Here is a 25931-nt window from a genome sequence, read left to right as displayed (position 1 = left end):
ATCCCCATTAGAGTCAGGCTAAGAACCACACGACATCCCCAGCTAACAGCAACCTAAGCTGAAATTACAGCAGCAACACAAAAACTCACTGTCATAAAATTTACAGTCATCCGAGGCACACCCCCAGGAAGCAGGATAGATATCATTAAAGAACTGCTGTGGGGTATAATAGCAACAATAACTCAAAGTTTGGGGAAGTTCTTTGGGAAAAGAGTAACACAATTACTTTATTCATAAGGATTTTATCAACAGTAGTTATTGCCTACAGACAACTTTAAACATGAGCTGAAACTGATTTTGCTTTTCACTGCTTCAGCCACGTTTTTTCTCTTCTATGTAATTTCTATGTGTTCGTATTTCAAATCATAACAGAGCACTATTATTTGCCTGATGTCTCCACAAATGCCTTTTATTAAGCTGAGAAGATACAGCCTTCCAAGGTTTTAAGATACTGTTTCAGTTATTTCTTATCTAGAAATATGAAAATGATTTATGTGCATTTCATTGTGGTTTGTCAGAATAACACTAAATTACAAAAAAATAAAAGCAGGGGAAATCATCCAGTCACTGTACAATAAGAGACTAAATTGCATACTTCAATGCACTCCTGTTTTAGATGAGAAATTCTGAGTGTATTCAGATATACTTACTGCTGTACTGGACTCTCCCCATGCATAAAAAATCACAAAATAACTTTGATAAGAAATTTGAATGAAGTCTTAACAAACTTGGAGTTTAAATATTGACTGGATAATCATAAGCAAAGAGTTGGTAAGAGACATCCTGTTCTGTTCACTTTATTATGAGTGAGAAAAAGATCCCATAATTAATGTTAGGTGGCATCTAAATAAGAAGTACTTAGCTCCCTGTCAAGAATAGTCTGTGTTTTGTATTTGATCACACTTTAATCAGCACTGGGGTCTTTTATCCAGTCCAAACAGGAGCCCACAACAACTCCTGCACCAATAGTGAGTATATAATTTAAAATCAAAACTAGAGGTACATTTTATGAAGTTTTGAAGCCCTGTAACCCCATTTACCTTTTTTAACATTTTTTTTCCAAATATATATGCCAGGAAAACTTACATAAATGGTTCACCAACTTCCCATCTCTTCTAGGAAATTGTCTATAACTGCCAGCAGAAGTGAAATTAACTTCTTCAGTCAACATGAAGCATCTTCACACAGCATCTTTGGTGATCTGAGCCCTCTGCCCTGTGGAAGAAAAGGGGTCCTCAGGCAGTGCACAGTGCCTGGCAAAAAGGCACTGCAGCACCATTGCCCCAGGGAAGCTGGGCTGAGGCAGGGTCTGGCAGACTCCTTGCAGAAACTACATCTCACAAGGTGAGATTCAGGGGAGTGGAAGCTTGTATGCTGTAGAGCACAATGCCAACCAGACTGGCTGTAATCCTGTCAAAAACCTGTGACAAACGTCAGCCTTGGTGGAACATTGGTTGGGACATATCGTATTAAGACACGGTTAAAGCATTAACCAAAGCAGGTTCCATACAAGCTGTGAGCAGTAAATGAACTGTGCAAGAACAAGCTACTGAATATGCCTGCAAAATAACCAAGGGAGAATGATGGAGAAAGGGGACATTTGCTGAACACTTACCAGTGCTACTGAGAGAGATGGAGAGAACACACCCCGAGTAAGGCACACACATAAGATAATAAATGATTATTTTGGGCACTGTACAAATGAACAAGTCACAAACAGACTTTGCCCCAGCACAGCAGAGCCAGAAGATGCTGTGCCTGTAGCATGCCACAGACATTAACACTTTGTCTGCTGGATGTGAGTGGGTTGGTGCTCTGTCCTCTGGGCCATGCACCCAGACTGGCCTTTGCTGCTGAGCTGACACTGTAGTTGTTCTGCTTGGAGCAAGACACCACTGACAGCACCAAGCAGCACATCACAGCTCCAGGGTGTCTGAGGCTGCAGTACTGACATGTAGACAAGGAAGGACTAGAGAACAACAACAAACTAATGATCAAATGACTCCTTCTTGCTGAGGAGTATGATTCTGCCAAGTTCTACATTGCAGTAGATTTATTAGGACAGCATTTTTTAAAAGGGCAGCTCTGCTTTTCCCTGCAGAAATAGCATTTGTTTATACCTCAGGGTCCTGCTAGTAGCCAGGGACCACCCATGAAAAACATAAGCCTGAGAATATTTCTGAGAAGCTCAAACATAAAATTACACATTGTTTACACTAGTATTTGTGGTATCATCTGTCAACTGTTAACTGCAGAAGTTAATCCAAATAAAATGAGGATGCTGTTTTGTTAATTTGCTTATGAGAAGTAATTGCAGTGCAGTGGATTTCTGGTTCCTGATAGCACAACAGATCATCTTTTCAGAGAGAATTACCTCCTTAGGAAGGTAACAAGGTGTCATGCAGAGCTCAGAAAGAGGCCGCTTTGAGAAAAGCTCTAAAAAGGACTGTGGTGAGTCTGGTGAGTCTCTTACAGCATCCCATTGTAGCCAGCACAAGGTGCTTCAGAGAGAGCTGCAAGAGCCCTTAAAATGGGGTTTGAATCACTCTAGTGCTGACCAAGAACCTGTTTTAGCACAAGCAAGAGTGTTTCTGTACACACCTGTTTCTGAGCAGCCAGCCACCACATAAAGATGGACAAGTGGGTGGGAGCAGCCACCTGCCAGCACAAAATGTCACCTCTGGAACCTGCTTGAACAGCATTTCTCTATTCCCTCCTAGATTAGCATCATCCTCCTGCCCTGGGATTAACCTGACTGATCAGCACTTTGATCAGCTTTTATTTGTTAGGAACATGAAAAACAGGTTTGCCCCCAGCTAGGATTTTATAGGCTACGCAGAAAAGTCTCAAGAGGTTCTCATTCTCCACTAGGTCATGGCTACCAGAATTACTCAAAAGAAGTGAGATTCATTTCACTTCACTGTACGTATCTAAACATTAATCATCTTTATCTAAGCAAATCACCCTGGGCTCCCTTCTGACTCGGTGGAGAGAAATGGGCCCTTCCAAAAGGCAGCTCATTTCATCTTCCCGTAGAGGATGCCTAAGATGGATGAGATGAGTTGCCTTCTGGAGGTGTCTATTTCTCTCCATTAGCTATACAGAGAGCCTGAGGTGATGTGCTTGCACTCTGATGATTAACTCACAATGTCAGAAGCTAAAGGCAGATGAATCCCACGTGCACTGCATCAGCATTTGAGCAGCCAGCCCTGCAGACAGAAGGGATGAGGTTACAGAGCACACTGTTGATAGCCACTCTGGTGGATCCTTCTAGCGCTGCAGAGACATACCTGGGGACATGTCCAATGACCACCTAGGAAAGAAATAGCAACCTAAATGCAAAAAGTGGATTGGGAAAGGAAAAGGGCAATACATAAAAGAAAGACAAAAAAGAAATGTGTGCAGATAGCAACCAGCTCACAATTCCCTGCAGGGTGTTTCCTGCCCAAAACATCATGGCTCAGCATGACCAGTTATATCTGAATGATCCAGAGCTGAAGTAAGGCAGACTGTGGTTATAGCCCACAAGATGGTCTCACACTACTTTTCCCCGTGCATCCACAGTTCTGCCATGATGGAAATTTGGTAGACTGAACAGGTGCACGCACACATACCTGAATGAATATGAAGTCTTGTCTCAAAGGCATGTTTATTTCCATGGCAAGACATTTCTGATATCTGAAAGGAAGTAACTCAGCAAGCTCTACATCCTCTACCTACAAATAAGCCCAGGAAATCACTGATCAGGTTGGAGGAGTATTGCTGGGATGCAATAAGAGATGATCCAGTTGTAGTGATTCCTCCCTGCCATGCAAGCTGAGTACTTGTCCCCAGTACCACTTTGTGGAAACTGAAGAGTCCTCTTATCACCACTCAGAGCTGGGCAGATAAGACACAAAACTCTCTTGAGTACCAGCCTGGTGCCATAATTACTGACTAATGCTGCCTCTGTACCCTGTCACAAGAACAGTTTTTGGCAGTCATTTCAGCTCCTTTCACAGTCACATGAAATTAATTTAATTAGCTTTTAAAATCTAAAGAATAATGGGATTTAATTGACTTAATGTGAAACTTTCTGGGCTGTCACTCCACCCAGCTTCCGATCAACTTGAAATCATTCAGCTGTGGGTGACTGATATTTGTGCCTTCCACTGAGAACACTTTGTCTCAGTTAAAACCCTTCCTTCCATGCTTAATTTTTGCATAATATGGCTTTTATTTTTCAGTCTGTGTTTTCATTGTCTGGTACCTCGGATGAAGGGCTCTCCATGTGGGATTGATACCTCCTGCTCCTGGAAGTTTGTTTTACCTGTAGCTGCAGTATGTTGGGGGAAGATGGGTGAGATGTAGAGTTGCTGCCTGGGACACACATCAGAATGGAGCCAGACAGCAAGTTATTTTACATAACCATGCACACATCTAAATAAATACTAATCATGATGATGGCCCTGCTGAAGATTATGGCCCTGTTATGGCTGATGTATGAAGACATATCAGCCTGACCATCCTCCTCTAATGCCCAAAACAGAAGTTAAGAGATGTCAGAAACTATGTAAAGTCTGAGACAGAAATTTTATTCAGCACTGATGACCATAGAAAATGCTTGGGAATCTCATTCCTTTGTTGCTCAAAATTTGAGAAGCATTATTAGCACATCATCAATGAGATCCAGAGATTGCTCTTTGTGTATGCTGTCTTCCACTCTCATTTTAGATCATGGAGTTCTCCAGCAGTCTTGAACACACTTCATCAGACAGAGCTCTTTAATTTTTTTGTCCCTTTGGTAAAGTGGGAGAGACAGAATTAGAGTTAATGAACAGATTCTTAAACCAATACTCCACATTGAAACACAGGTTTCTAAAGCTGTGCATAATAATGGCATTTCTGATTAGTGACAACCTCATTAGAACAAAGCAGAGGTTCTTTCACTTCCATTCTTCACTTCCTGCTTTCCTTGCCTCCCATGCATTCTTCCTTCCTTAGATAAGCAAAAGCCTTTTAAGACTCTCCTGTGGGATTTTTATCCAAATTACTGGGTGTGTGGGGAAACTTCTATCCTACCTATTTTGGTAGAAAATATAGCATCAAAGTTGCATTTGACAAAGTTAACATCACTAGTAGAAATTATGTAATTCCCAGAGGGAACAACTACTTAATTTTTAGTCATTGGTGGCTTCTAAACTCTCTCCATGGTACTTCCACAGGTTATCCATCGCTCTATGCAGTGTATACATCGCAAAACTGAGCGACTCCACTCCCGTGTGCTCAGACAGCATGGACGCAACGTTACACCCAAAACAGTCTCGCAAACCCACATGGTTCTCACTCCAGCCCCGCCTGCTCCAGGAGCGTATCTCCGGCATCGGCCAGCACCGGGTGATCAGGGACGGACTGCGAAGAGCGGGCAAGCCCCGAGCAGCTTTCCCGGTTCCCAGACAGTCCCCGCACCAGGTACCAGCCCTCGGAGGCACGCAGCTGCGCTCCAGCCGGGAGCGGGCTGATCCAGCGCCGCAGCTGGGCTCCGGGCAGGGCGGCAGCTGCAGCCGCCCCCCGCCCCGACAGGGCAGCGACAGCGCCTCCGGCACGGGCCCAGGCAGTGGCACCAGCCGCCGTGCCCAGCGGTGCCCAGCGGTGCGGGGCTGGCAGAGGTGCTCCCCGGCGGGCGCGGCGGGGCGGGGGTGGTGCCGTGCTGCTGCCGCCGCCGCGAAGCGGAGCCACTGCACCTGCATCCTCCTCATCCTCATCCTCCCCCTCCTTTCCCCTCCCCTCCCCTCGGCGCGACCCCGCGCTCCCCCCGCCCGGGGGGCGGGAAGGCGGCGGGCGCTGCCCGCGGTCGCGGCGCGCCCCGAAGTGGCTCCGCTCGGCGCTTCCCCCTCCCCGCCGCTGCCGCCGATAAATCCCGGTGCCGGGGGCAGCGCGGCACTCGGCGCTGCTGCGCTGCGGGGAGGCGGCGGAGCTCGGCCCCCTCCCCGCGGCCGAGACCCCCAGCAGGAGCCGGAGCTCAGGTGAGAGCCCGGGGCTGGGGGCGGGAGGAGGAGCGGGGGTCGTAGCGAGCTCGGGAGTGTGCGGGGTGCCTCGCCCGGCATCCCCCGCTGCTGCCTCGAGGGGACCGGCTGCGAGGGGGAGCCCCGCTACCCGCCGCAGGATGCTGCCCTGCGGTTTCGGTGAACCGTGAAGTTTTCCTTGGTGAGCTTTGAGGCGGGGTCCCGGAGGGCTCGTGGGGGGCTGCGGGGCTGTGCCGAGGGCTGTGGTACCGCGGGAGGCTCGGAGAGGGGGCGAGCGGCGGCTGTACCCACCCAGCGCTTCCCTGCGCTCCCGGTAAGCAGCGTGCTCCCCGGGGCTGTCCGGGCATCCCCAGTCTCTGCTCGTGATGCCGTGAGCTGCTCTCTAAAGTGCCTCTCAAAAGGTAAAAAGGTCAGTGCTCTCCCCTTGCTTTCTCACACCTGAGTGGGGGCTGAATGATGCACAGGATGTGAAAATAGCTGTTCTCAGTATTGTACGAGGTAGGCTGTATTCCTTGCTTTAGGAATGGATCTCCGGGGGCATGAAATGCAGGTGTTGAACTGTGCATCTACTTGATTGTCCTTGTGACTCAAAACGAGCAGCAGGTGGCTACAGGCTGATGGTCTCTCAGTGTCTAGAGAGATGGCGAGCAGAGAAGAGAGATAGTTCATTTTGTTGTTTGTGACCAGCCTTACACTTCAAGTCTGAGTCCACGGCAACTAAATAACATGCATAAGGCATTTGATCTGTGTTTAGTTATTTCCTGGTGGCTGGGAGTCTTGCAGAAAAACATTCTGAAATGTTCAGTTTTAAAGGATTGGAATTGTCATGAGATCATACATTCAAAAACGTGGGGTCTACGTTAAAAAAAAAAAAAATAAAAAGGAAAATCCACCAAATCTGCACCTCTAATGATGCACTACTTTCCCATAGAGAGACATGCAAAAATAGCATCAACCCAGTAAAGTGCTTGTTAAATTCAAGTGAGGGCTTACATACCATGAGCTTCAGTGGAATTACTCAGAAGCTAAAGGTGAGGCTGAAGGCAAATGTGCTTCTGTGATTCCCCAAACCAGGGCTGAAGTACTGTTCATTGAAGTATTCAGTTGCATGAATCACAGTCATTCAAAAGTTCAAGGCAGACCAAATCAGGGAAAACATGGACTGAACAGCATTGCAGCCTCTCTGCACAGGAGCTAGGTAATCACTAGCCCTGTGGATTTTTCCCAGGTTTTTTTTAGGAGATCTCTGAGCTGCTCTTGACTGTCTTGAAATGCAGACTGCAATGTCCTAACAGCCAGTAGCCTTCCATGATCATGGATTGGCTTCAGCCTACCTTAGCATTTCAGATATCTCAAACTTTGGGACTTGGGAGGGCACCTTTCATTGATCTGCCCAATTTAAAAAATACAAGCACACAAAAAATCTCTTATTTGTTAAAACTATGATCTCCAATTCATTTACAAGCACCAAATGCATAGTTTGTCAGGTGCTAGATACACAGATAATTTTCAGGAACAAAAGCACTTGCCAGCATGAAAAAAGGACAACATTATATAATTAAGATGGCCAAAGAGTAGCATTTATTTCTAAACAGCTTAGTTCTTCTGCAAGGTGCTCTTGGATTCCTATGAAACTAGAGAAAATTGTGTTTAATTCTTCCCTGTTTTTCCTCTATTGATAAAGTCTTGTGCATGCTGAAATAATCTTCAGGATGCAGATAAACTTGTCTGTCATAGGAACTTTATTAAAGTTTAGATGCATGTTTGCTTGTATTATTATTTAACAACTTCAGGAGTGTACAGAGATAGTGTTGGTTTTGCTGTTCTGAGCTTCTGCCTGTTGCTGTTGATAATGTATTGTTGTTGTTGGGGGCAGTTTGTGGAGTTCTTTTTTTTTTCTGAAAAACCCACCAGCTTCACCAAGTGGCCACCTAAAGACAGTGGATGTCAGCTTTAAAATTCTTGTTTTCCTGGTCCTGGTATTTCTGCTGAATTCCTGGTGCCCCTTGCTGGCAATTTCTTTAGTAAGTAAAGAGGAAACTGGCAGCAGCCCCTTTTCTGACTGAGGGGTTGGATTTAGCATAACCTCCCTGTAAGAATGATATGTTTAAGACATAAGGATCTCTTCCAGGTCACAAAGGAAGCAGTGTCATATATTAAAAAAGGAGGAAAAAAATCTCAATGCAAAACAGCAAGAAAAGCCTTAAATCAGTTGAAAGCTGATTTGGAGAATCATTGGTCAAGCACATGGAGTATACCAGGAGAAAGAAAAAGGTCACCAGGCCAAACTCATCTCCATCTAATTATATTAAGTCTGTCAAACTAATCCCTTGACTGAAAATGCTTCTCTGGGTCTCCTTTATAAAGTGACTACTGTATTAAAAAGGCAAGCACCCATTTCGCCACATGCTCATGTAAATTTGTCTGTTTATGAACAGCCCTCTCAATAGCATTTGGCCTGTGTAAAATGAAACACCTTCCCAAGATTTTACTTCTGCAAACAGCTGGTGGATTAGCCCTTCTAAACCTTTTTACACTGATAATTTTGTGCTCTTGACAGTCCTGGCAGTAACAAATGTGGGGTCTGTGGAGGTCACTGTGGTGGAAGTTCAGCAGGTGCAGATGAGATCAGAATTTGAATGTAGCTGAAGTGGAGATGTGATCTGCAGAAGTGAGTTCAGGAGGGCCAGGTAGGGAGCTGGGAATTACCTGCTGCACACATGTAGTATGGGAAACAGCTTTTCTGGTAACACTTCTACCAGTACAAAACGCAGTGCTGAGAGAAAGTCAGACATTTCACAGTGCTGCGCAAGGAGAATTGCACCCTACAAAGTATGTGGTGAGATTTGGTCCCACAGCTCAACGTTGGTGGAGTCTTGGCTGAAGGAGTCTACCACCCGGGACACAGCTGTGAATTACCTTGGGAGGGTGCAGGGAAAGGATTAAAAACATGATCTGAGGCAGATTAATCAGGCTCTTTAACCTCAAGAGTGAATGAAGCAGGACATATTTGTAGTCTCCAGATTTATAAGTTTGCTTCAAGAGGAAGGGAGCTGTCTGCTCCCTGTGCAGCCAATATGGACCCAAGCCCTGCTGTAACCACGGTGTTGGACTGCTGATAAACTTCCCATAGGGAAGCAGCAGTTGTACTCCTATCCAGGCAAGGAAATACCTATATCCTTATATATAGGGTATATCCTTAGATATCCTGGGCTTAGGTAGGACTTGGCAAGGGTGCTTTTGTAACAGGGAGCTACTCCTACAAAGGGATACTTTTCTTTAGTCCCTTGGACAGCAAAGTCATCTTGGGCAAAACAGTTCGAACCTCTACATTATTTAGAAATGCAATAAGAAAACTCATCAGCCCCAACATCTAACTCCTCTGCTCACACAGACCTACCCATTTCTTTACTATTTCCTCAAATCCAGAATTGGATTAAGAAGCCAAAATGCTGTAAGGCCCCCCTATTGAAGACAAGGCTTAATCTTACAATTGGCAGTTGCTAAGGCTGTGGTTGCAGCACGGGGCTTTCCAAATGCTAGATTTCCCTCTGTTGTCTTTGCTGGCTCAATCCTTTTGCCCAGCTGACATCTTCTGGCACACAGTCTGCCTGCTCTCCCTGGACCTGCAGGGACAGACCCCACCCCCTGACTGCTGGGGGCAGGGGATATGTCCACTCCTGCCTCTGCTCTGGACAGTATCCCTACTGCCACAGTTTCCTTCTCCATCACCTATAAGCACCCATTGCTGGGCACTTCCCTTCCCAAAGGGTCTGTGGGACATGGGGTACAGCTTTTTTCTGCTCAGATCCATTCTTGCAGAAAGACACAAAGGGACGTCTCTTTTGGGAGCAGGCAAATCAAGTATTCATCTGTTGCAGAAGCCCATAACAAAACTGCCTTTAAGAGTCACCCATGTTCTCCCAGGCGTCTGTCTGGGATTCTAAAAGTGAAGGAGTTTTTGGTAGCACCCAAACCATCATCCAGTACTGTCAAAATATATGCGGTGGTACCATATCAGAAGCTCATCAAATGCAATTTAAAATGTTTGGAGGGCAGCATATTGTTAGTCCCCAGCATTGTTACTTGGTTACTACCGCTGGAAATCCTGTTCCTTTACACTTCTGGCCAAATGCCATGGCTTCAGCCTGGCAGGGAACAGGAGGCTCTGAAACCTCTAGCACCACACTTGCAGAATTGTCCCATTTTCCCTGCAAGACTTTCCAAGTTTAGATATACTGGAGGGATATCATGCTGACAGCTTCTAATTATGCTACTGGTTGGATTACCAGTTTATGCTCTTTTAAGAGCTAGAAGTCAGTGAAGGCCAGGGAAGATCCCTTTCCTGAGCCCACATTTCAGATGAAGTGGCATCCCTCATGCAGAGCCTTTCAGAGGAGGGGAGTAACACACATCCAGTTCTCCAGGATGGACAACCCCCAGTCCCAGCATGGCTACCTGAGCCCTTGACTGTTTCCTGTCCCTCCACACACCCTCTTTTTGCCTTTGGGTGTTTTTGCAGCTGCCTGTGCTGTGGCAGTGTCTCACAATTTTTGACTTGTCAGTCCAGGGACCAAATACACTGACTAGCCCCAGATCCACCTCTTTTTTTAATCTGGAAAGATTTACATCTTATGCTTACAGCATAAGCAGCACAAAAAGGCTTAGCTATTATAGACCCATTTATTTATTTAATTTGAGATTAACAAATTCCTCCCCACAAGCTAAATTAGACAGGTATTCCTATTAAGGTTTCAGTGGTTCTAATTTACTTGTTTTGTTTCTTTTTTTATATTCAAGCAGACCAGGCTATCTGCTACCCCAGTGATTGCTACCTGGCCTGCTGTTCTGCTCTTTTGTCCATTTTTCTTTCCTTTTCTTTAATATCCATTACAAATACTCATATAAATACCTATTTCAGATAAGAGCATACAAATGGGGTCCCACATAGCAAAATGCTCTCTTGAACTGTGCCCCTTGGGCTGGACCCTGTGCTGCTTCTGTCTTCCAGTGTCTTTCCTGTAGGAGACAAATTTGAAGCCAAGCATATAAACTGAAAAGCACCATTCAGAAAGATTTATGATCCTGTTTCATTAGGGATGCATGTGTGGAATTATTCCCTGCCTGAAAGCACTGACTCAGAGCTCACATGTAAATTGCCAGGATAATTCCAGTATCCCATGTTTCACAGAATTGAATGTTCTGTGCCTTGCTTCAAGTGTTTTGTTGATGAAAATCTTTCCATTTTCTCATAGAGAGAGTTTTGTAGACTGTTGAACTGTAAGTATTTTGTCCTGACTTATAAACACACAATGACTGCCAGTCAAATTAATATCTCAGTTTTAAACTGGACACTCTGTTCTTGCAATAATGCTTTTGAGGAATAGCATTTCTCATTTGTGTGAAGTTTTGCATGAGGCGAAATACTTGAAACTTAGCATAGCTCTATCCATGTTGTATCATATCCCAAAAATATCCAAAGTTGCAAAACCTAAGTTGGCTGCCAAGCAAGACTCTGTCATGAGTGTGGGTGATCATAATACCCAGGCACGATTCACATGTTTATACAGCAAATAATTTAATTTTGATCTATTTACAATGACGTTTCATTCAAGGACATTAAAACAAAATGGTTTTTAAATTGCTGAAATAGGTCAGTAGTTAGCATCCAGTTTGGAAAGTGAGTGAGGTCTGAAATGGGTTACAAGCAGGCACACACGTTTTGTTTATTAGATATTTTCCAAACGATTCTGCCAAACTTGCTAGGATCAGAGCAGTCTGACCAGAGTGAAGTGGCCCAGCTGCACCCAACTCTGTTTGACACAGCTTGCTGTGTTAGCTGTCACTGCTCAGGTGGTCATCCACATAATTAATGTTTCCCTGAGTTGTGACAGTCAATATCCACCTTTCTCTTCCTGGTGAGACTAATGCCTTTCTAGCTGTTTTGATTTGTAGGCCAGCATAGAGCAGGCAAGTGGTCTTACAGAGCGGTAAATATTTGATAAAACAGCTTTGCACAGTGTGAGTGTGAACTTCTCAGTGTGGAGACACCTAAAAATCAAATTATGCTGTGCATTATCTTCTTGAATTAAGAGCCCAGATTATCACTGCTTTTGTTCACTGGACTGAAAGATCTGAAATTCCTGAGTAATTAGACAAATTATACATTTGGTGTTATTATGAATAGGAACACTCACCTGAGTTACAAGTGCACTTTCCTGCTGTATGTGTATACAAGCCTTTCTCTGGGCTGCATTTCACACAGCAGCTGTTTGCTCTGAAAACCAGCAACCATCTTGTCCATATTGGAATTCCTCCCCTGGATCCTCAAAAAACTCACCCATTGGACACAAGGAAGGGATGGGGGAGATTCATTAGCTATTTGAGACTTTTGCTATTAGGGAGCCTCTGGTCTCCATTTTAGGATATTTTCCAGTTGTCAGGTAATGTATGGACACAGAGGAAAAAGCTCCCCTCTTACAGGGGAGAATAAAATAAACAAACAAAATTTTAGTCAGAAATAGTAATAAACTCTTATTATACTAAGAGAAATAGTAGTTATCTAAGATCCTTAAAATTTGTGCTTGAAGAAGGCTTTCTGTGATGGGACTGTGCTGCCTGACTGAGCCCCTCTGGGATCTGAGGGTCCAAAATGCTGTTTGGGCATAAGGACTGCAGTCCTAGTAGCTCCTACTTGTGGAGATGTTTGGAACAAGAAAGCAGGGGAGTTTCTACACAGAATTTTTATCATTATTATTGCTAAAGAAGTGAAACGAGCCCCGCATTTAATCTCTTAGTTATCTCTGTCCTGATGAGTTTGAAGCAAACACAGATTTCTTCTTCTCCCTGGTAGCTGCAGAAGTGTCTGTGAAAGACACACGAAATGGAGAAATCTTCCATGAACAGCAATTGTGTCAAATATGCTCCGAAACCTTCTCATATTAAATTGAAATTGACGCTTCCTAACCTCTTAATGAAGTCCATTGTCTTTTAGAAAAGGCTACAGTATTTAGTGTCAAAATATCAGTTTTCAGCCACTGTTGGTTTTAGGCTCTGACTTTGGATTAAACATACATACTACTCTGCTAAAAGTAAATACATATCATACAAAAGCAAAGCTTGCTTGTTTCCCAAGTATTTGATAATAGAAGTGGTGTTTGCAGACACTTCACTAAAACAAAAAAAAAGCACATACACACAAAAATAAAAAAGAATACTTGTCATATTTCATAGACGAGGAAAAAACATAAAGAAAACTAGATACACTAGAGACTTAAGCACAGCTTGCTTTGATGCAAGTTTGATATGTGGGTGGGTGATAAATATACTGGGATTTACTGGTGGAGGTATTTGTAGCTGTTTTCACTTGCTGTCAAAAAGCACAGCATGGATGTTTGGAAACTTCCAGTCCTCCAGTTTCTGCTAACTGTTCCTGTTAATAAGTGCTAGCAGAGAACCCTGCCCAACACTGATGAAGAGCAGACAGAAGAACAAGTGAGAACAACCTGGACAAGCCTTAGGGACATCCAAGCTCAGGGAGGGATATGAGGGAGATGAGTTTGAGGCTCATGCTAAGGCACCACTTTGCACTCCCAGGAAAGCTTAAATCTAGACTATGAGCAAGTCCAGACACTAGGGCCAGGGGAGAAGTAGGGACCTGGCCCAGTCACAGCAGTATATTGGAAGAAAAGAATATCCTGCCAATTTTCTTGAGTTCTTGCTATCTCTACAAATTCACTTCACATGCTTTGGAGTTTTGTCCATATCCCTTAGGCACTGTGATGTCCACAGGAGCCAATAGAGGTCTGAGAACTGCTGAGCATGTAAATGAACTTTTAATATATAATCAGATGGGGAAGAAAACGTTACTTATATGTCTTCCATATTGTATTAAAACATTTAACTTTTCTTAAGCTCATTTCATTTATTCTTTGGTTGTGGAGGAAGTTTTCCAAGGTAAAATTCTATTATCCTGGCTCCTGTGTAGTTTGGGGTGTTCAGAAGGTGTGACTAGATCCAAGAGTGGGCTCTTCCCCAAGATATTCATATGTGAAGGAGCTTTTGCATACCCTGTATATGAGATTCAGGCAGTCACACTTAAAATGATCCTGTAGCTTTTCCTTGTGGACAGAGTGAGCTGGCTCTGCTGGCCACACTCAACACCATTCTGTAAGGCTTGTGACCAGGGGACAAGTATTCTCACTGATCCCTGTCTGTATCCACCCTGGCCATCCCTTGCCAGTGATTCTGCTTGGGCATCAGAGGAGGATTGGGAAAAACCGAATTGAAAGGATGCTTCCAGACCAGCCAGACTCAAATGAAGGACAGAATCCCGAGAATTTTCCACCTTAACTAAAGCAGTTTCCCACAAGGGAGTGACATTGGTTTGCATCCATCTCTTTGCTTTACCAGTGCTCCAGGTGTGACTAGCTCCTGTGTGACTGATCAGCCCCATACAGGAATGTTCCTCTAAATACAATCATGTATGTTCCTTAAAATGCTCGTGGCTCTCCCTGCTGTGCAGCTGTGCCCTGGGACCTCCAGAGGCACCATGGCCAGAAGCAGTAGAGCTGTTACTACACAGGCTTCGGAGCTTGAATTTGGAATAGAAAATGTAATATAGGTTAAAAATACAAAGGCTAGCATTTGTCTCATCTTGTGGTTTAATTTTTACAGCACAGCTTAATTTGATCTTCTCTTTTTCATGTATAGCAAATTCTAGTCAGCCATTTAATAGGAAATTCACCTAGTGTTATGAGCCACAGTAAAACAGTCCTTATTTACTGATAGATTTATAGGGCAGAATCTTGCAGACAGCACTCTGTGATCTGTGTGATTATTTTAGTGTGCAGTTGGCATTTACATGGATAAAATTTCCATTATTTCATAACCAAGTTATTGCTTTCTAACCAGGCACACAGTGGGCATTATTCAAGAGGGAGGGAAGAAAAAATATCTTTCTTTCAGAAATTGTATTTTGGATGCATGTAATATCTTTCTTCTCTGTGTGTTTAATTCATGATATTGATGATACCATGGCTTATTTTCAGAATAATGTTTTTTCTCTGGAACTGGCTCATAAAATAATGGTTTTTAAATGTTGTCTTCAGCAGGAAAGAATGGTAATTTTATTTTTAGTATTTTAGGCATAAAAACCCCAACAAATATCTTAATGGAACTCTTAATGTAACAACCTTTAAACAACTCCACTATCCAGTACAGCAGTACCAATACTGATCTAATTTTGGGCCATTTTAGATCGTGTACTTTTGAGCTGTTCCATGAGGCATGAAATCCTGCATGTGTGGTTCAAACCGTGTGCAGTACAAGGCTGAGCGATTCTGCGTGATCGTGAAAATCATTCTGAAAATCAACCAGTCTGAATTTTCACTTATGCTAGAATGGTTTTTGGCAGATAAAGGGCAATGGAGGGGGGAGGGAGAGAAATAAAAGGATGTTATAGGGTTGAAAGGAGCTTGGAGTACACAGTGCATGTAAAAGTAGACTTTGGACAGCGATTACCAGCAAGATGATGGTAATAAAATTATCAGCAGGTTATGTCTACTGATAATTACCACATCCTGGCCATCTAGCCATGCCTACAATTATGGAATTAAACTACCAGAAATTCCTTGATGGTTTCTTGCATTCCTGCACTGAAGAGTCAATGCACAGAGATCTAGGTAGTCATTGGAGAGATCTAGATGGTGCTTCTTGTGGAATCAGTGTTGCTTTCTGAAATGTCCCTGGACAGCTGACTATTAATAGGTCCCAAAAATGGCATCTCTTTACCTAATATTGTCAGTCCCTCAAAATTTGTATTCAATTTCTATTACAAGCCTGTCAGATGTGCTAAAAAATAGTGCCCCAAATTGCTTTTTTTTTGAACTTATTTAGGCATAAATTTCCCTTGAAGCTATTTCCAGTACACTTTCTATCCTTCATATTCAATTTGGGCAGATGTGTTGATGCATCACCTACTTCCAGTTACGTTCTGGTGTTAACCTTTTTGTGCCAGCATTTATCCCTGGCTGCATTGTCCTTTGCACTTAATTCACACGTGGATGTGGATGTAGCCAGCACCTTTGGAAAGAATCAGAATGCCTCTGACTATGATCTCTACATCTTCACCTGTAGACTCTTTTTTAAAATCAATGTCATCCAAGCAAATAAAAATATTTCCTTATGATTAAAAAAACCTCACATTAGTCTGATATTTTGTGTTCCAAACATAACCTAGCTAAGGACAAAAACGTGACTTATGGTTTGATGGGAGATCAAAAGTGATCTCTGCTCTCTTAATGGCACCTGCAAACTCCATTAATGTGCTCAGAAGTGAGATATATTTAACATCAGCATTTTTTTTAAATGGCTGATGCTCCAATTACTAGAAAGTATTACTATTTTATATACTGCTTCTGGGACTACTGAAGGAAAGAGCCTGGCTTTGGTTGAAGGAGAGCTCTTGCTGGTAAACTTCAGTTGGACCAACCCTCTGGTTCTTCTATTCTTGAGATTTCCAGAATGTTCAGATAGACAGCAGAGAGCTCGGTCAGTTTTGATTTTCTTCAGCTTTTCCAGAATTCTGGCAATGGTGAGAATTTAAACTACCCCAGTATTCCTTAGGTATTGGGGTTTTTTTTTCAATTTCCCCTAGTCCTGTGATGCCTTGTCACTCTTTGCAGGCAAGCAGCAACACCACTCATGCCCAGGGGGAGGGAACTGGTCCTGGCAGCCCAGCCAGGTGAGAGGAGATGTGATTAGCATGCTGTCTGAAAACTGCTCATCCAGTTGCTCTCCCATTCTGTGTAACATAGTCAGGGACACACACTTCTTTGCACACTACCACAAACAAGCACTCAGGAGCACTCAATATGGAGTGAGGAAATATTGCTGGAACACTTTGGAGCTGCTGTAGTTGTGTAGATGATGTGCTGATTTCCTTCATTCCTAGCCAGTGCTTTCTCTTGAAACACAAGGTGATGTTTCTCTTGATGTGCTCTCTCCAACACCAGCATATGCACCTCTCTTGGACTTAACAGGCTGAGGCACTCAAGGGAGGCAGTCAACTGCTTTCCTTTAGTCTAGGAGCCAGGACCAAACAGAAACACTGATAGATACCATATGAAGCTGGAGGGAGAGCACATTGCCCCTGTCATGAGTCAATGACTGAGACAGGCGGGGAGAGAAATTTTCCACTAGCAAGCAGAGCCTCTGAGCTCTCATTTTTAGCCCAATGCATCTCCCCAAAGCCCCACACAGGAGTGTGGGGATAGTATTCCTTGCTCCTTGCCCCAGAAGTGAGTAGCCAAATCAGCAGCCACTATTAGACACTCTGCTTCATGGATGCTTTCTTTCTTCTACTTGCATGTTCCTTAGAATGAGCCATTGAAGACTGTGTAGAAGGTTTTTACATGTTCTTCTGATTTAAGGGCATCGAATTTGGCCACTGTTGCTTAGGTAGCATTGGTTTTGCTATTTCCCTGCAGAAATTAGGCAGAGGATCTGGGATTCAGATGTTTGAGGTTAATGGGATTGCTCAGGTATCGAAGCAGTGACAAAATAGAAAGTTATTCCTAGTAGAAAATGCAATTAGTCCCTTTCAGATCTTCAGTTTGACAGTAGCACTAACATCAATTATTCTCTGTTGGGAATATTCCATTTTAACAAGGTTCACTGTAATATCATCCTTTCTCAGTAGTAATCGGAAGAAAGAAGGCCTTTTCAAATCATTGTCTTGCTACCTTGAGATTTTTAGCATTTAAGCCTCCCACTTATCAACTGATGCCTTGCATTGACTTCAGCACCTGAACAATTCCAATATTCTCAAGTGTCTGGAAATGAACTCATTTTTTCCTCCCTCTTTTTTTTCTGGCAAGAGTCTGCAGAGAAAATCAACAATGTTTCCAAGCTAAAAGGTATTGTCGAAAGTGAAGTTAAAATCCTCAGGGTGGAGAAAATATGTCAAAATAATCTGGCAAAGCTATGAGCCTGGGTCTCAGGGAGAAAAGGTAGCTCTACTCTATTGGTTTCAGCTTAATCATGAAGCTCTGGGTCTCACCTCTGTTCCTGCAGGTCACAGCAGTCCTTTCAAGAAGGGCATGCCATCCACAGCTTCTTCCAAAGGTATTAAATTATCAGACTCTGAATTCCTCAGGTGCAAAATGTGCTTTTTAAAGAGTAGCACTGCTGTCCTAGCGCATGCATCTTGGGGAGTTTCACAGAGCCTGGTGCAGTTTGTGCTGTTTGGTTTTCTCAGGCCAAGGACATCCTTCCTCCAAGCCAACATTCCTCATGAAACCTCAGAGCACTATGCAGAAGTCACGCTTTCACTTTGTTTCTAACCTTGGTGCTCCCTCTACCATTTCACCATCTCTAATCCGAAAATCCCATCTCCAATTTAGCATCATGTATTTGAGACTGTTGAAACATGCTGAAGGAGATTTAAATGCACAGCTGTGTGACTCAATCCCCTAGATAGGTTTTATAATCAGCCTTTATGCATAACTCCAAGTTATTTTGAATAAAGGATTGCTGAAAATAACCAGAAAAAAAAATTTAAGAAATTTTAAATGCTCTCTTTTCCCACACCTCCAGATTGAGATACTCTGTGGTTAAATACCTCTGAATAAAGCTGTTCTAAATTAAATACTGGCTCTGGTGGTATATAAGATGAAGCTGGCAATAAAAAGTACATAATATCCCATCAAGATGTTGAAGCCTTAATCCAGAACACAGTGGGAGCGGTGTGCACTGCTGCCAGCACACCTGGCCACAGTAGCTGTCTCACAGAGTGCTGTACCCTGAGGTGGCCCATTTCTGCCTACCTGGATTTGCTGCTCAGATGTCCAGGAGAGATTGCCAGCTCCTTGCCCACATGAGCTCCTTGCTACCTTGGGAGGTGGTGGGACAAAATTAAATCACTGTTGTGACTCAAAGAGTAGTGAGGGCATGATGAAACCAGTGAAGGGTCTGGAGCAAAAGAGCCTTATGAAAGGTCTTATGTGGAGTAGTTGAGGGAGCTGGGGGTGTTTACCCTGGAAAAAAGGAGGCTCTGGGGAGATCTTATCACTCTGTACAACTAACTACCTAAAAAGAGGGGAATATTGATCCCTTCTCCCAAGTCATAAGCTGGAGAACAAGAGGAAAATGCCTCACATTTGATCAGGAGAGGTTTAGATTGGATTCTGGGAACAATTTCTTCAGTGAAAGGGTTGTCAAGCATCGGAATGGGCTGCCCAGGGAAATTGTGGAATTGCTGTCATTTGAAGTGCTTAAAAGACATGTAGATGTGGCACTTAGGGACATGGTTGAGTGTTGGACTTGGCAGTGCTGGGTTAATGGTTGAAATGGATGAACTTAAGGGACTTTTCCATATTCCAAGGGCTAAACCATTCTGTGATTCTGGGACTGCCACAACTGGACAACATCCAGCTTCAGCCCATGGGGCCTCCAGAAGGGTTACAAAGGTGGGTGTTTTTTAAGGGCTCTCAAAAACCTTTGGGTTCAGTGGGGAAGCTATTCTGCCTCTGGAAAGGCAGAGGGCTCCTGCAGAGAAGTTTGCTCCCGGCTGCTGTAGTGTGGAGGAAGTCCAGTTGTTGCAGGGCCTTAGATGAAAACGAAAAGGCATATTTGGAACCAGTTGTGCTGAATACTTTTACTTGATAATTTGAAACATTTATAATGATTCTATTGAAACCCTCATTTTAGTTGATGGGGTTGTTTTTTGCAAATTGTTAACAATTGCAGGTCACCTTTGATGTGGAAACATCTTAGAATTAGTTGTAAAAGCTTTTTTTAAGTAATTCATGTCTTATTTACTCTGTCACCAGATCATTTCATGTGCTAATGCACTGGGGATGTCAAGCTGTGCTGATAAGAACAGTTTTGCTTCTATTTGTTGTTACTCCTATGTAAATATAATTAAGGCAAGAAGTGTCTGAGGGGTGCCTGATCACATGCATTAAGTCAGCTTCTTTTTTGCCTCCTAAGGCAAACACACCCAGAGCTGCAAGGTGAGACCCAGGGCTTAGGGCGGTGCCTTACCTGCTAGCCCCTGAGCCCACATCTGTGCAGGAAATCATGGAGAGTGATTCATTGGGAACCAAATATGTGTCTCATCTTCAGCATGGAAACAGATCCAGGAACTGCCTCTGGAAGTACTGCCACGTTTCGTGTTAGGCTTGTGCTGAAGGGGTTCTGAATTTAGGTTTGTGTTGCAGCAAGACCAGCAAACATGGAGTCTTGGGAAAATTGGAAGTTTTGAAAGTGATTGTTCCAAAATTTGTGTGAAAATTGAAATTTTTCCACTATCAGCCAAGAACTTTGTGTTAGTCTTATGAAAGAAAGGTATGGAGCGATATCAAGGGCATGCATCTGCATATCTGGAGAATGTGAACCAACACAACAGCAAAGCCTCCATGCAGCACAAGCAAGAGTATACAAGGGCACACTGAAGACATCCAAAATGCAGGGAAGGGCAATCTTTGAACACAGCTATATCTTAAGGGTAAACTTTGAAATTTGCTAATTATTCTTTGTAGCACCACAGGGAAACTGCAGTAATCAGTGGGATTCTGGCTGGGCATGAGGCATCCAAAAGGAAACTTCATCCATCTTCTGGAGGCTTCAGTATGTCAGAGACCAGGCACACGAAAGGGTGGCTTGATCCCAAACTACCTAGCAAGCAGTCATTTGAAATACTCTCAGACAGTCATTTAGGCAGTGGTCTATGCATGCTGATGACCCCTACAAGCCAGACTGTTTTTGATTAAGTACCTAAGAGTGGTTTCAGATGCCTGATATAAGACCTTTCAGATAAGGAGCCTAGCATGACTTGGTCAAACCACTCCATCACTACACCATATAATTTGAAGCATATAATTTGACACTCTGCAATCCATCAGAGTTCATCTATCTCAACTAAAAATGACTTTTGTACATGAATATATGAAACCCTAATGCTGTCCCATTTTCCAGTTCTCATAAATTAAATGCGTTCAGTAGAAGACTAAGAATATATAAGTGAAAAGATCAATTCTCTGCCCTTTTACACTGGCAAAAGGTTATAGCAGACTACAATTAAAAAGTAGTCATAACTTGTGCCACAAAAGAACCTTGGGTGAACACAATTAGAAAAAGAGAAATGATAGTACATTGCCTCCATATGAAGGAACTGCAGATGGACAGTGAAGTGTCAATAACTTGAAGTGAGAGTGGCTGCTGGTGTTGCTATTTTTTTTTCAAGCTATTCCAACATCCTGTGCCAAATAATTTCAACAGCTTCCAACTATGAGGAAATTCATAAGCAAAATTTACTGCTGTAAGCATATATTCGAGAGGAGGATGGAGTAATTCTCTGTGCTAATCACTGTGCTGTCAGCACACTGTTGAGTTGTGAGTGTTTAGTGGATGATGAACATAGTGTTAGAAAAAAAACCCTATTGTTTTTCTGTTTACATGGCTTTTTTTAATACTAGTTTCACCATCCTAGCAAAATGTCAGATACAGTTGCCTTACATTGGATTCAGCGGAGAGATCAACTGGAATAACCTGTCAATATAATAATGTTCACAAAGATGCAGGGATGAAGATAAGACAAACCATAGTAAGATTGGTAGTATGGCAGCATCATTAACCTTTTTTTCTTTCCTGCGCTACATTTTCCACAGACAAGAGCATTAGTAATTTTAACTTTGATTGAGAACTGCTATTATCCACTCACAGCATGTAGGAGCAAACAGGCACTTGGATAAATCACAAAAAAGAAAACCACTTAGCATGCTGCTTCCCTCAATAACACCTTTTTGAGAAGGTGCAAGGCTGAGTGCTGCAGTGAGAGCACATGTGAAGGCAGAGGCAAGGCTGCAACAGCCCCCTGAAGCATGCTCAAGGTCAGCCCCTCTCAAAGAAGATCAGAAGGTCACATTTGACTTAAAAGGTATTCTGATATGCTTAAAAAATGTAGGTAACTAAATAATTCAGGGAATGAAAGCTATCAGGATTCTAATGCAGTGTTAATGGGGTCTTTCAGAAATCATGAAGATGAGTTTCATGAGTGACACAACTGAAGCCATTAGCAAACCCATCCAAGAGTAATCATCCATTAAATGTGAGTGCCTGCACCTCCTCAGTGCAGAGGAGCATGAGGACAAACACAAGTATTCCTGTTTGCAAGCACTGCAGAGAGACACCTACAAATAACTTCTGAACTCACTTTCCTCTTGCAAGCACTCAGCCCGAGGTGTGTTTGTCACCCTGCAGCAACAGATGAAGCAGACAGTGACTCCACCAGCATGAGTATGCAAGAGGTCATCCGCTCTACAACAGTGCTGCTCCAGCAGATTGGTGCGTGAGAAGCAAATCAGACTGATTTGAAACATGGGGTACTTTGCACATGGTCATTGAGAAGAGCACAACTTGCTGAACAGCCTCCACAGAACTCCAACACTCTACTGGAATGGCATTTTCTACCAAGAGTGGCAACTGTGTCGGTGTGACAACAGACAACTAGTCCTAAGGGCTACAGCTGCTCCTTTGCCATTGTTGGGACTGCCTCCAGAAAAAATTTCAGCTCCTACTGCCTCTTACTGGATGTATCTTTGATGCCAGGGCCTCTGCAAAAGCAACAAAATCAGAGGATATTTGGAACTTTATCTGTGCTGTGTAGAATCCAGCAATAAATTATTCCAATAATAAGGTCTAATAGAGTTAATAGAGCATATAAAACTGTCTACTATGCTTCATCATATTTAATTTGCTGCAACAACCTGGAGATATCCAGGTTTCAGCCTCCCTTTTGCAACCATTGGGTGCTCTGAGAAATGCTGTGCCAGCTGAGGAGTCTCTGTGTCACCAGCACCTCTGCATCAATGGGCAGTGCGATGCTTCCAGAGCACTTGGCTGCTTCTCATTTTCCATTATGATCCCAAGTGAAGCAGTGTCCTCACCATTATTGGGTGAGCCACAAGGGGCCTATGGCCTGGTCATCCCCACAAAGAGTGGGCGTGCAAGAGGGGAAGACCCAGCCTTTGGTCACCCACAGATGCAACCTCTTCTGGGACATGAGCTTTGGGGCTGCTCAGGCTGTGCAGAAGTTTGGTGCATCTCACCAGGAATTTAGCCAGAGTTATCTCCCTGTTGTGTTTCATGGTTTGTGAGAGTATGGTGCACTACCCCAGCAGCCTGTCCTGCTGCCTGTGCCCTGTAATAATGCTTAGCCAGAGAGCACTGGTGTCCCCCAGCCCACAGGATGATGGAACCTAGCTTTTCACAGGAGCTAGGGCATCACAGGATGCAGCCTGTGTCTCTCAGAGTTTGGTCAGATGAGCTTAAAGCAGGTAGCAGGTGGCTGTGGCAAAACAGGCATGTTGGGATGTAGAGAACAGACGTATGTGGCTGAAGCATTCCTAAGAAAAGCCAGTTACTTTAGATGCTGCCCAGATGAGGTGTGGTACTGATGCTGCTGTCATTAATGTAACATTATTCATTCTTATCTAAAAAAAACTTTCCTAGGTAGACATGGATTTTTTATTTAAACTAGGATAAGATGAGATGGCTGATTCCCTCTTGTATTTTCTTGTAATAAGTGCAGCAGCGGCTGTAATCATAGAGTCATGTAGGTTGGACCTCCAGAGGTCCTGTTTGAGCTCCAGGGTAGGTGTGCTGATGGGATGTTCCATCACAAGGTAGAGCACTCCTACAAAGGCCAGTCAGGATTCCACATTCCTTTGGATGTATTCTGTTTTGGTGACTTCTGAATTCTAACTCCGTATCATAAGTGGTACTATACAAGCCCAGAAATAAACCCAGATGGAAGTAACACAGAATCACAGCAGCTCCTTTTCTTAACCCAGCTTGCTATTTCATTGGTACAATGCCCTAGAGACTCTGCTATGTGAAGGAAGAATATTTATCTTGCACAAGTTTTGACAGAGCAGATTTTTTTTCCATCTGGTGGGGTCTTCAGGACCATCCTGTTCAGAATCTAACTCTGTCCAGTTAATGGCACCCAGGTCAGTGTAAGTTTGCTTTAGAGACAGAGAAATGTTACCTAGTGAGCCAAGTGCACATTTAACAAAGCAGAAGGGGTGTCAGGCCTGGCAGCCTATTCAAAAAGGATGAGTGCTGTCTGTGTGGATGCTGCCCACCATCCCTCACTGCAAGGAATGCTGGGCTGGGTCCCAGCTGCAAAGCTGACAGAATCTAGGAAGTGAGACAGTGACTCTGCCCACGTGGGATGAGGAAGCCTCAAATGCCGTGCAAGTGTTGTTCCAGCCCTTTTTGGGATGAGCAGAGATCATGCACTGTCAGCTCCTTTTCTTTTGTTACCTGGGGGGCAGATGAGTCAGCACATGTGACATTCATTATTAGAATTCAAGTTCTCAAACTGATGAGCATCTTCAGGTTCAAGGCCTTCCATTAAGTATTTAAGGAATAAAGTTTGTACAATTTCACAGTAATTGCATATGTACAAAACATACACAATGCACACATTTTTAGTGCCTGTATGAGTTATAGAATGTATGCTGCTTTAATTTTATAGACCTGATGAATTTTATACCACTTTGCTATCTCTTTGATCCCACAATAAGTTCTACCCAAGCCTGTATCTACCTAAGCTTCCTGGAGCAGATGTCTGGTAAAGCAAAAGAGACAAACATCTTCTATCCCCTCATCTTCCTGTTCATTTCTGAGGCAGAGTAAATCGAGGCTTTGCTTGTGGTGCTGATTAAAGTACTCTGGTTTAATCCAGGAATTAATATTTTTCTTAGTGAGAAAAAATATGTTTGAAATGCACACAGTAGGTGTGAAATATATTATGCCCCTAAAAGGTCTTCTACCACTGAGAGAAGCCCCTGAGGGAGCACTGAGGAGGAATTCTTGTTAATTCTTTTTCCCATGACCCTGTCCTTGTTAGCATGATATTAATATCTCTTAATTGTTATGAGTATGAGCTGCTGCTGCAGATTCCAACCAAGGGCAGGACAAATGGTCACCTGAGCATTTTTCAGGTTAAAAAGGCTATGATGTACTAGTCACCATAGGATGTTATTAGCATGAACTACAGTCTTTTGTATTCAGTATAAGCAAATTACTACAGAAGGGGAAAGTATAAATTTGGTATATAGAGTTTGTAGCTGAAAAACAGGGGCTTGCCATTTTTTTTTCCACTTCACACACACCAACTCCTTCTATTTTAATGTATACTACTTTAAACAGGCATTGATTCATCACATTTTATTCCACCTGCTAAAGGACAACTCAATCTGTGTAGAGAGTGAAATTTTGTAGTTACTCCATATGTGCGTTGTATCTGTGGGTTAATGTTAGTGTGCTTACGGTTTTTGACAGCAAATTATCACTAATTCATATAATGACATGTCTGAAACAGCTGATATTGAATTGTTTTCAATTTTTTTTTGCTTATTCTGTATTTACATGATGCTCCAGACAAGTAATTAAAGTGCCAGTTATATGAGCTTAGTCACAACTAAAAGTCTCCAAAAGCACATAGTTTAGTTATTCCAGGCAATGGACAAAAGTAAATATTTTAGCTTGGTTGTGTGTATTGTAAGGGATTCAGGGAAAAAGTGTGTCTTCATATAAAAGCCACAGCTAGACATAGTTATTGCTAAGGCCATGAATAATGTAACTGGGTTATGAGACAGTGGCTATTTTATTTGGGTAACCAAAAAATTATTTGTATGTGCTGTCAGCTCAGCTCATGTCTTCCACTACCAACAGCAAAGTTCTGGAAATAAAAGCAGGGACTCTTTTTCATGGGATTTTTCAGGACCCATTGACCACATTTAGCTGGAGATTTTTGTTCTAATCACGGCTTAGGACCCAAGCCCTGGAGCATTTGCCCTACGAATGCAATGGTAGCATCAGTTCAGTTCAAACATAAATTCATACTACCATAAA

The 25931-nt window shown here is 43.1% G+C and overlaps 1 protein-coding gene across 3 annotated transcripts in view; it reads left to right on the top strand.

The window, feature by feature from the left end:
* The first annotated feature begins 5195 nt into the window (after positions 1-5195).
* The window catches only part of HTR1E (5-hydroxytryptamine receptor 1E), a 34109-nt gene continuing 13373 nt past the window's right edge, over positions 5196-25931 (top strand). Inside the window, exon 1 of one of the 3 annotated variants that reach the window (XM_033056574.2) lies at positions 5196-5451. The gene's annotated coding sequence lies outside the window, so the exon portion shown is untranslated. Of the gene's footprint in view, positions 5452-5885; positions 6006-6045; positions 6187-25931 lie in introns of those variants that run through there. The other 2 variants (XM_033056573.1, XM_033056575.1) reach the window with 2 other exon arrangements.

The sequence above is a fragment of the Catharus ustulatus genome, chromosome 3, assembly GCF_009819885.2.
Source record: "Catharus ustulatus isolate bCatUst1 chromosome 3, bCatUst1.pri.v2, whole genome shotgun sequence".
Lineage (NCBI taxonomy): Eukaryota > Metazoa > Chordata > Aves > Passeriformes > Turdidae > Catharus > Catharus ustulatus.
This window is presented reverse-complemented; position numbering and strand designations above follow the sequence as displayed.